The 8,903-nt window shown below is 41.7% G+C and overlaps 1 non-coding gene across 1 annotated transcript; it reads right to left on the reverse strand.

Moving 5' to 3' along the window:
- Positions 1-3,987: 3,987 nt before the first annotated feature.
- Positions 3,988-4,097, reverse strand: LOC116457201 (U6 spliceosomal RNA). Its single transcript, XR_004244961.1, has one exon. It is a non-coding gene; the product is annotated as a U6 spliceosomal RNA (small nuclear RNA).
- Positions 4,098-8,903: the final 4,806 nt, after the last annotated feature.

Genomic DNA, 8,903 nt, shown 5'->3' on the forward strand with positions numbered 1-8,903 from the left:
CAGATACTGGAGCAGAACAATTACAGTCATTATGGTATTAATCTGCACACAACATCTCTGCCAGAGAAATTACCAGGGAGATTGTTGAAGTGAGTGTGTGGGTGTGACGTTGTTCCCAGCGTCAGCCTAGCCACTGATATGTTGGGCAACCTCTCCATGTCATTTCAAAAGTCACTTTCCATATCGGCTTGTCAGTTGTAACAAATGTACCACACTAGTGCAACATGTCAATAATAGAGGCAAGTGAGGGTGAGGGGCTAGGAGGGGTCTATGGACACTCTCTGTACTTTCTGCCCAATTTTTATGTAAGCCTAAAACTTTATTTAAAGTCTACTAATCTTTTAAAAGTGATTTTCCTGCCAGTTAAGAAGATATTGTTAATAATTGCCCCCAATTTGACTTACGTAAAGAATCGTGAGCCAGATCCAATATGTAAAGTTTAGATTTTACTGAATCATTTTATTTCTTCAAAAAGCTTACATCATCAGTTAATAGGGCAAGAAAGTTAAAAAAAAAAAAAACTGACCTCAATGTTTTACAAATGTTGATCCCTAGATCACCTTATCAGTTGCTAAAAAGAAAAAAAAAGACCGACTCTGAATCTTTGTGGCAAATTCATTACCTAAGAATTTGCATTTTTCATTTCTTTACCTGTGGATTATATTGAAAGAATTTGCATTTTAATAAGCACCCCAATAACCAGTTCAGAGCTTGGGAATCGCCACTTTAGGTTATCAGAATTCATCAGATATATAGCTTTTCTATATATCCCCATATTCTCAAAAAGGTGTAAGATAAGCTGTGGCAGCGAGACTCTTATTTGCTGAACAGCAAAATGCATGTTCTAAATAAGATATCTAACCCTCAAGTATCTGGGGTTGAATCAGTTGTTAAAAAGCAGCATGTTAAATTTATAAGGGCTTTGACGGGATTGGACAGAGACTGGGAAGCATTTTAAATCAATAGATTTCTAAGAATATCCAGTCTTATTACCATTTCTTAAAATTTAAGTGCTTCGTCTGAGAGAGTTGTGCTAACCACTGGACAAAGCAGTTTAGACTAAAACGATTAAACCCTGCCCTCTGAGAAGTGACAGAGGCACAAGAATGATAATAATAGGGGGAAGAGTGTGTTTCCATGAGGCAAAGGTCTGTCTCAACTCTCTGTCCTACCTTTCAAATAAACCAGGCTAACAGAGTATGACATTTTCAAAATAAAACACCCCAAAAGCTCAAATTATTTAGCGGCATACATTAATCTACAATCAACAAAATTTTAATACTGATTGGATCATTCCCCCACTGAAAGAGAGAGTTGCATATGTATATCTGTGAGTTAAGTAATAACAATCTTCTGTTTTTGTTCTCCACCAACAGTTTGTTCGTTTTTAGTTGAAACAGGTTGTCTAATTTCCTTTGTGAATTCAAATTGAGTTCCTTTTGTTGTTGCTGCTGCTGCCATTCCTTGTCTTGATGTGTCTTGGGGTGTAGAGTCTTTTCCATTATCTTTTATTTTTTTATTAAACACTCACCCCTTAATTGCCCCTGTTAGAATAATGGCTTAATTACTAGTTACAGAAAGGGAAAGTTCTCAAAGTTTCTTTCACACAAATTAGAAGTTAATAACTGACAATTCTAAAGTCCTTTCATGCTTAACTAAATGGCAGTCCATCCTCTGGGCTCACTTACCCTCTTGGATGTTTAAAACATCAAATGTTTTTACCTTCTCAAACAAACAAAAGGGAATTTTTTTTAATGCGCTTTAAATTTTTACACAAGTGTTTCTTTTATTTCTCATAACTTAGAATTCAGAAATCCTCAAGGGAATTTTTTTCTGCTGAAACTGAAAACAACTGTAGGTGGTTTCTATAGAATAAATTTGGGGGAAAATACCTGAAATGTTTCACATTGTAATAGAATTAAGTACAGAAGAATAAACATAGAACTAAAATGGGGATAAGACACTGGAAGAGCTCATTTCTGCCAGCAGTTGTATTTCTCTACAAGCTGAGCTAAGGCAAGGATGTCATTCACCTCATTAGAGAGCATGTGATGGACAGTTAATTCTAACTAAATCCCCATCACTTCAAACAACAGCAAGAATGCCTCCTACAGGTGATGTCCTACAAAACTCATGGAGTGTTAGTTTCACAAATTAATCAGTTTTCATGTTTGGGGCTGGTCCTCTTGCGTATAATAAAGAAAAAGTACAAAAATCCCTGAAACCCTGAAAACCTCTCTAATGATTAAGCCCACTGGGAGCTATGTTTAACATCTCGCTTTCTCTCTTGGTGTTTTTGTGTCTTTATGACCCTCTCTCTTCCATTACTCCAGGGTGGCTCAGAGACTGACTGCAAAGTTTATCATCTCTCTACTGTTATTGTTAATCACAACATGTTTGCCACTTCCAAACCTTGTGTCCTCACTTACTCCTCTTGCTTGCATCTTCAGCCTTTCCCACTCAGTATTCAAGCCAATAAACAGGATCGTGTCGGCCCTATTTGAAAACAGCTGCTCGTTAACCCAATCGCTCTCTGAACTACTGGACCATCTCTCTTCAAATGCCCAACTTCTCACTGCTGTACTTCATCCTCCAAGCAATCAACCCTTAAACTCCTCATGATCTGATTTTTTTCCCCCACCCCACTCTCTTGAAAGTCACTGTAACCTCAAATCATCAAATTCAACAGCCTGTTCTCCAATTTCACTCTCCTTGACATTCCCCTCTTTAAAAATTCTTTAACTTCTTAGCTTCAGAGCAAGCTTCATAGGTGTGCAACCCATATAGTTAATTGCACAGAGCCCTAAGCTCCTCACGCTTGGTTTAATACTCTGTTGTTCCTATATTAAAATTATTTTGCGTATTTATTTACTTATTTTTTTTTGTTAGGCATCAGATAACAGCAAATACCACTTTTTCTTAATAGGATGAATGAAGAACTAGTATTTGATAGCACAACGGGGTGACTACAACAACAATAATTTATTGCATATTTTTAAATAATTAAAAGGGTGGAATTGTAATGTTCATAACACAAAGAAATGATAAATTCTTGAGGCGATGAATACCCTAATCACAATTACAAATAATGCAATTATTACACATTGTATGCCTGTATCCACACATTACATGTATCCCATAATTATATACACTATGTATTGCTAATAATTAAAAATGAAAATAATTGCCAGGCGTGGTGGCTCACACCTGTAATCCCAGCACTTTGGGAGGCCGAGGCGGGCGGATCACAAAGTCAGGAGATCAAGACCATCCTGGCTAACACAGTGAAACCCCAGCTCTACTAAAAATACAAAAAATTAGCCAGGCGCCTGTAGTCCCAGCTACTCAGGAGGCTGGGAGTCTTGAGACGGAGTCTCGCTCTGTCACCCAGGCTGGAGTGCAGTGGCGCGATCTCAGCTCACTACAAGCTCCGCCTCCCAGGTTCACGCCATTCTCCTGCCTCAGCCTCTGGAGTAGCTGGGACTATAGGCGCCCGCCACCAAGCCCGGCTAATTTTTTTGTATTTTTTTAGTAGAGACAGGGTTTCACTGTGTTAGCCAGGATGGTCTCGATCTCCTGACCTGGTGATCTGCTCGCCTCGGCCTCCCAAAGTGTTGGGATTACAGGTGTGAGCTACCGTGCCCTGCCAAAAATAATTTATTTTATTTTATTTTCTTGAGACCAAGTTTCACTCTTGTCGCCCAAGCTGGAATGCAATGGTGTGATCTCCGCTCACTGCAACCTCGGCTTCCTGGGTTCAAGTGATTCTCCTGCCTCAGACTGCTGAGTAGCTGGGACTACAGGCGTCCGCCACCATGCCCAGCTAATTTTTTGTATTTTTAGTAGAGACAGGGTTTCACCATGTTAGCCAGGCTGGTCTCGAGCTCCTGACCTCAGGTAATCCACCCGCCTCGGCCTCCCAGAGTGCTGGGATTACAGGCGTGAGCCACCGTGACTGGCCTGAAAAGTTTTCAATATATATATTTTTTAAATATAAACTGCTTCATGAATTTGTATGTCATCCTTGAGCAGGGGCCATGCTAATCTTCTGTCTGTCTTGCTTTAATTTTTAGTATTTGTGCTGCCGCAGTGAGCACAAAAGAATTTTCATTTTAAACAGAGGGTACAGTGGCACAATCATAGCTCACTGAAGCCTTGAACTCCTGGCCTCAAGAGATCCTCCCACCTTGGCCTCCCAAAACACTGGGGTTACAGGTGTGAGCCACTGCAATGGCCATTAATATTCTTTTTTTTTTTTTTCTTTGTGACGGAGTCTCACTCTGTCACCCAGGCTGGAATGCAGTGGCATGATCTCCGCTCACTGCAACCACCTCCACCTCCTGGGTTCAAGCGATTCTCGAGCCTCAGCCTCTCAAGTAGCTAGGATTACAGGCTCGGGCCACTACGCCCAGCTAATTTTTGTATTTTTACTAGAGATGGGGTTTTACCATGTTGGCCAGGCTGGTCTCTAACTCCTGACCTCAAGTGATCCACCTGCCTCTGCCTCCCAAAGTGCTGGGATTACCGGCAGGAGCCACTATGCCCGGCCAGTATTCTTAATAATTGTTGAACAAAGGGCTCTGCCTTTTCCTTTTGCACAGGGTGCCACAAATCATGAAGCTGGTTCTTTTTAGCTTTTGTGACCCTCCGTTTGTCTGGCTCTCCCATCTCTTTGACCACTTTCTTCCCCTTGCAGGCTCCTCTTCTCCTTCTCCCTCCAAAGTATGGTGGATCCTGAGCACGTGTTCTTTCCCCTATTCTTATGTTCTCACCATTAATTCTCTGTACTTCACCTGCCATATCTTCGTAAATGATCCCCAAATCTATAATTCAAGCTATAAGAAGTCCCAGCCACAGGCCAGGCACAGTGGCTCATGCCTGTAATCCTAGCACTTTGGGAGACTAAGGCAGGTAGATTGCTTGAGCTTAGGAGTTTGAGACTAGCTTGGGCAACATAGAAAAACGCCATCTCTACAACAACAACAACAACAACAACAACAAAATTAGCCAGGTGTGGGGGCGCATGCCTGTTAGTCCCAGCTACTTGGGAGGATCACTTGAGCCTGGGAGTTGGAGACTGCAGTGAGTGGAGACAGCACCACTGCATTCTAGCCTGGGCCACAGAGCCAGACCCTGTCTCAAAAAAAAAAACAAAACAAAACAAAAAGAAGAAGAAGAAGAAATCCCAACTACATTTCTAACTACATTTCCAACCATTTGTTGAATTTTTCCTAGTGAGGTTCTTCTCACACTTCAAAACCTTCTTCACTCTCCCATCAACTTCTATCAACTTCACTATATTTATTAATGGAATAGTCATAATTCAGTCACTGTAATAAGAGGGTATCTGTCTTTCAAAGCTGCCCTAAATCTTCTGATGATCTTACACACATGCAGGTCTATCCCCATCAAAGCCTCCCTTGCTCTATATATGTGACTTCGGTTTTATTAATCGATACCCTCATTCGTGGGTTTAATCTAGGAAACAAACTATGAGGAGACCAGGGAGACTCAGAGCATCAATTTCAGTGGCTCAGGTCATGGCAGAGGTAATGTTTTCATAATTTTTAAAATCAAATTATGTACATCTCCAGGGATCCCACCCACCCAAAGGGAAGCAATACAAAACAAAACAAAACAATATAAAATGAAGAGCAATACAAAACAACAAGAGGCTGGCCATCCAAGAAAGTTCGACTAAGATTCATGGGGTTCATCTCAGGGCCAATTTTATGTAAACTCTTGTTAGTGAGGCTTTGTTTTCCCCATCGAAAATTGCCTGATATCACCACTATTAATTTTGCTTCTGGAATGAGTTGAGAATATTTTTGGATTTTTTATTTCCAGAGCTTCCATCAAATGCAAGTGTGTGCTGCTGAAGTATTAGGAAAAATCAGTTAAGTGCACAGAGTTGTTTATATAAGAATATCCAGGACAAAATTGTTTAGAAAAGTGAAAAACCTGGCTGGGCAAGGTAGCTCATGCCTGTAATCCCAGCACTTTGGGAGGCCAGGACAGGCAGATCACCTGAGGGTCAGGAGTTGGAGACCAGCCTAGCTAACATGGTAAAACCCTGTCTCTACTCAAAATACCAAAAAAACTTGCTGGGCCTGGTGGTGCACGCCTGTAATCCCAGCTACCCGGGAGGCTGAGGCAGGAGAATCGCTTGAACCCAGGAGGCAGAGGTTACAGTGGGCCGAGATTGCGCCATTGCACTCCAGCTTGGGCGACGAGTGAAACTCCGTCTCAAAAAAAAAAAAAAAGAAAAAGAAAAAAGAAAAGTTAAAAACCTGGACACAACCTAAAAGCCTCTCAGAAGGAGATTGGTTAAACAAACTATGGTAAATGTGCATAGTGACATACTCTTTGTGTTAGTTGTCTGTTTTTGTATAACAAGCCACCTAAAACTAAGTGGCTGAAGACAATGACTTGTTATTTCTCACTATTCTGTGGCTTGATGGGGCTTGACCTCTGTACTGTTATCTGGGCTCTCTCGGGTGACTGCAGTCAGTTAGCTGCTGGGCTGTGTCTTGTGACCTAGGATGGCCTCCCACACAGGGCAGGAGCTCATGGGGATGGCTTGCATAGCTGGTTTACTCTCTCCCCGTGGCCTTTCTTTACACCATGACAGTCTCAGGAATGCATTAGGGTGACAGCAAAAGCTGCAAGATCTTTGGAGAACTTGTGCAGTTGCTTCTGCCGTATTTAATTGGTCAAAGCCTGACATAAAGCCAGCCCAGACCCCAGACCTCAGATTCCAGACTCTTTTTTTTTTTTTTTCAGACAGGTTCTTACCCTGTCACCCAGGCTGGAGTGCAGTTGCATGATCTCAGCCCACTGCAACCTCCGCCTTCTGGGTTCAAACGATTGTCCTGCCTTAGCCCACCATTCCTGGCTAATTTGTTTTGTATTTTTAATAAAGATGATATTGCACCATGTTGGCCAGGCTGGTCTCGAACTCCTGACTCAAGCAATCTGCCTGCCTTGGCCTTCCAAAGTGCTGAGATTTCAGGCATGAGCCACGGAGCTTGGCCCAGATCCCAGACTCTCTTGATGGAAGGAATTGCAAGGAATCTGTGGCCACTGGGGGGAGAGGGAAGGGTAAAATTCACATAACTCCAAATTTACCATTCTCAAGTGTACAATTCAGTGACATTTGGTACATTCACAGTGTTGTACAAGTATCACCACTCTCTAGTTCTAGAATATTTTCATCCCTCCAAAATAAACCTATACTCATTACTTCTCTGATTCCTGTCAACCCCTAGCCTCCATTAACCACTCATTTGCTTTCTGTCTTTGTGGATTTGCCTATTCTTGATATTTCATGTGAATGGAATCATGCAATAGGTGACCTTTTAGACTGGCTTCTCTCATTCAGCATAGAAGTTTGCAAGGTTAATCCATGTTGTGACTTCATTCCTTTTTATTGCCTGAGTAATATTCCATTATATCAAGCTTGTCCAACATATGACCCAGGATGGCTTTGAATGCCACCCAACAAAAATTTGTAAACTTTCCTAAAACATTATGAGATTTTTTTTTTGTAATTTTTTAAAACTCATTAGCTATATTGTTAGTGTATTTTATGTGTGACCCAGGACAATTTTTCTTCCATTGCAGCCCAGGGAAGCCAAAAGATTGGACACCCTTGCATTATCTGATTATACCTCATTTTTACAATCTGTTCATCAGTTGCTGAACATTTGGGTTGTTTTCACATTGGGGCTACTGTGAATAATGCTACTATGAACATTCATGTACCTGTTTTCAATTATTTGGGGAATATACCTAGGAGTGGAATTGCTGAATCACATGGTAATTCTATGTTTAACTTTTTGAAGAACTGCCAGACTGTTTTCCATTGTAGCCATTTTTAATCCAATATACTATCAAACAGCAAAAATGATTAAATATATCTATGTTAATGTGGAGGTATGAATATATAAAAGAAAAGTTACAGAATGACATGTTTCATTGGTACCTTATAGAAATGTTTAAAAAACAGTGACTTCAACCAGCCTGGTCAACATGGTGAAACCCTGTCTCTACCTTTTTTTTTTTGTATTTGTGAAAATACAAAAATTAGGCCAGTTGCAGTGGCTCACACCTGTAATCCCAGCACTCTGGGAGGCCAAGGTAGGTGGATAACCTGAGGTCAGGAGGTCGAAACCACCCTGGCCAACATGGCAAAACCCCATCTCTACTAAAAATAACAAAAATTAGCTGGGCGTGGTGGCGGGTGCCTGTAATCCCAGCTATCCCGGGAGACTGTGGCGGGAGAATCACTTGAACCTGGGAGGTGGAGATTGCAGTGAGCCGAGATCGTACCACTGCCCTCCAGCCTGGGCAACAGAGTGAGACTCTGTCTCAAAATAAAAATAAAAATACAAAAATTAGCCAGGTGTGGTGGTGCATGCCTGTAGTCCCAGCTTCTCGGGAGGCTGAGGCAGGAGAATCACTTGAACCTGGGAGGTGGAGGTTGTAGTGAGCTGAGATCATGCCACTGCACTCCATCTTGGGCAACAGAGCAAGACTCTGTCTTAAAAAAATAAAAACAGTGACTTAAAGCAAATATGCTTATTTTTCTCTCATGAAGGGTGGAGTTCTGGGCATGGTGGCTCATACCTGTAATCCCAGTACTTTGGGACGCCAAGGTAGGCAGATCACCTGAGCCCAGGAGTTCAAGACCAGCCTGGGCAACATAGTGAGACCTCATCTCTATTTATATAAATTAAAAATTAATAATGGATATGGTTTGGCTCTGTGTCCCCACCCAAATCTCATGTTGAATTGTGATCTCTAGTGCTGAAGAAGGGGCCTGGTGGGAGGTGGTTAGATCATGGGGGTGGACTTCCCCCTTGCTGTTCTTGTGAAGGGAAGTGAATTCTCATGAGATCTGG

Source organism: Hylobates moloch, unplaced genomic scaffold (genome assembly GCF_009828535.3).
Source record: "Hylobates moloch isolate HMO894 unplaced genomic scaffold, HMol_V3 SCAFFOLD_17, whole genome shotgun sequence".
In the NCBI taxonomy this organism is placed as follows: Eukaryota; Metazoa; Chordata; class Mammalia; order Primates; family Hylobatidae; genus Hylobates; species Hylobates moloch.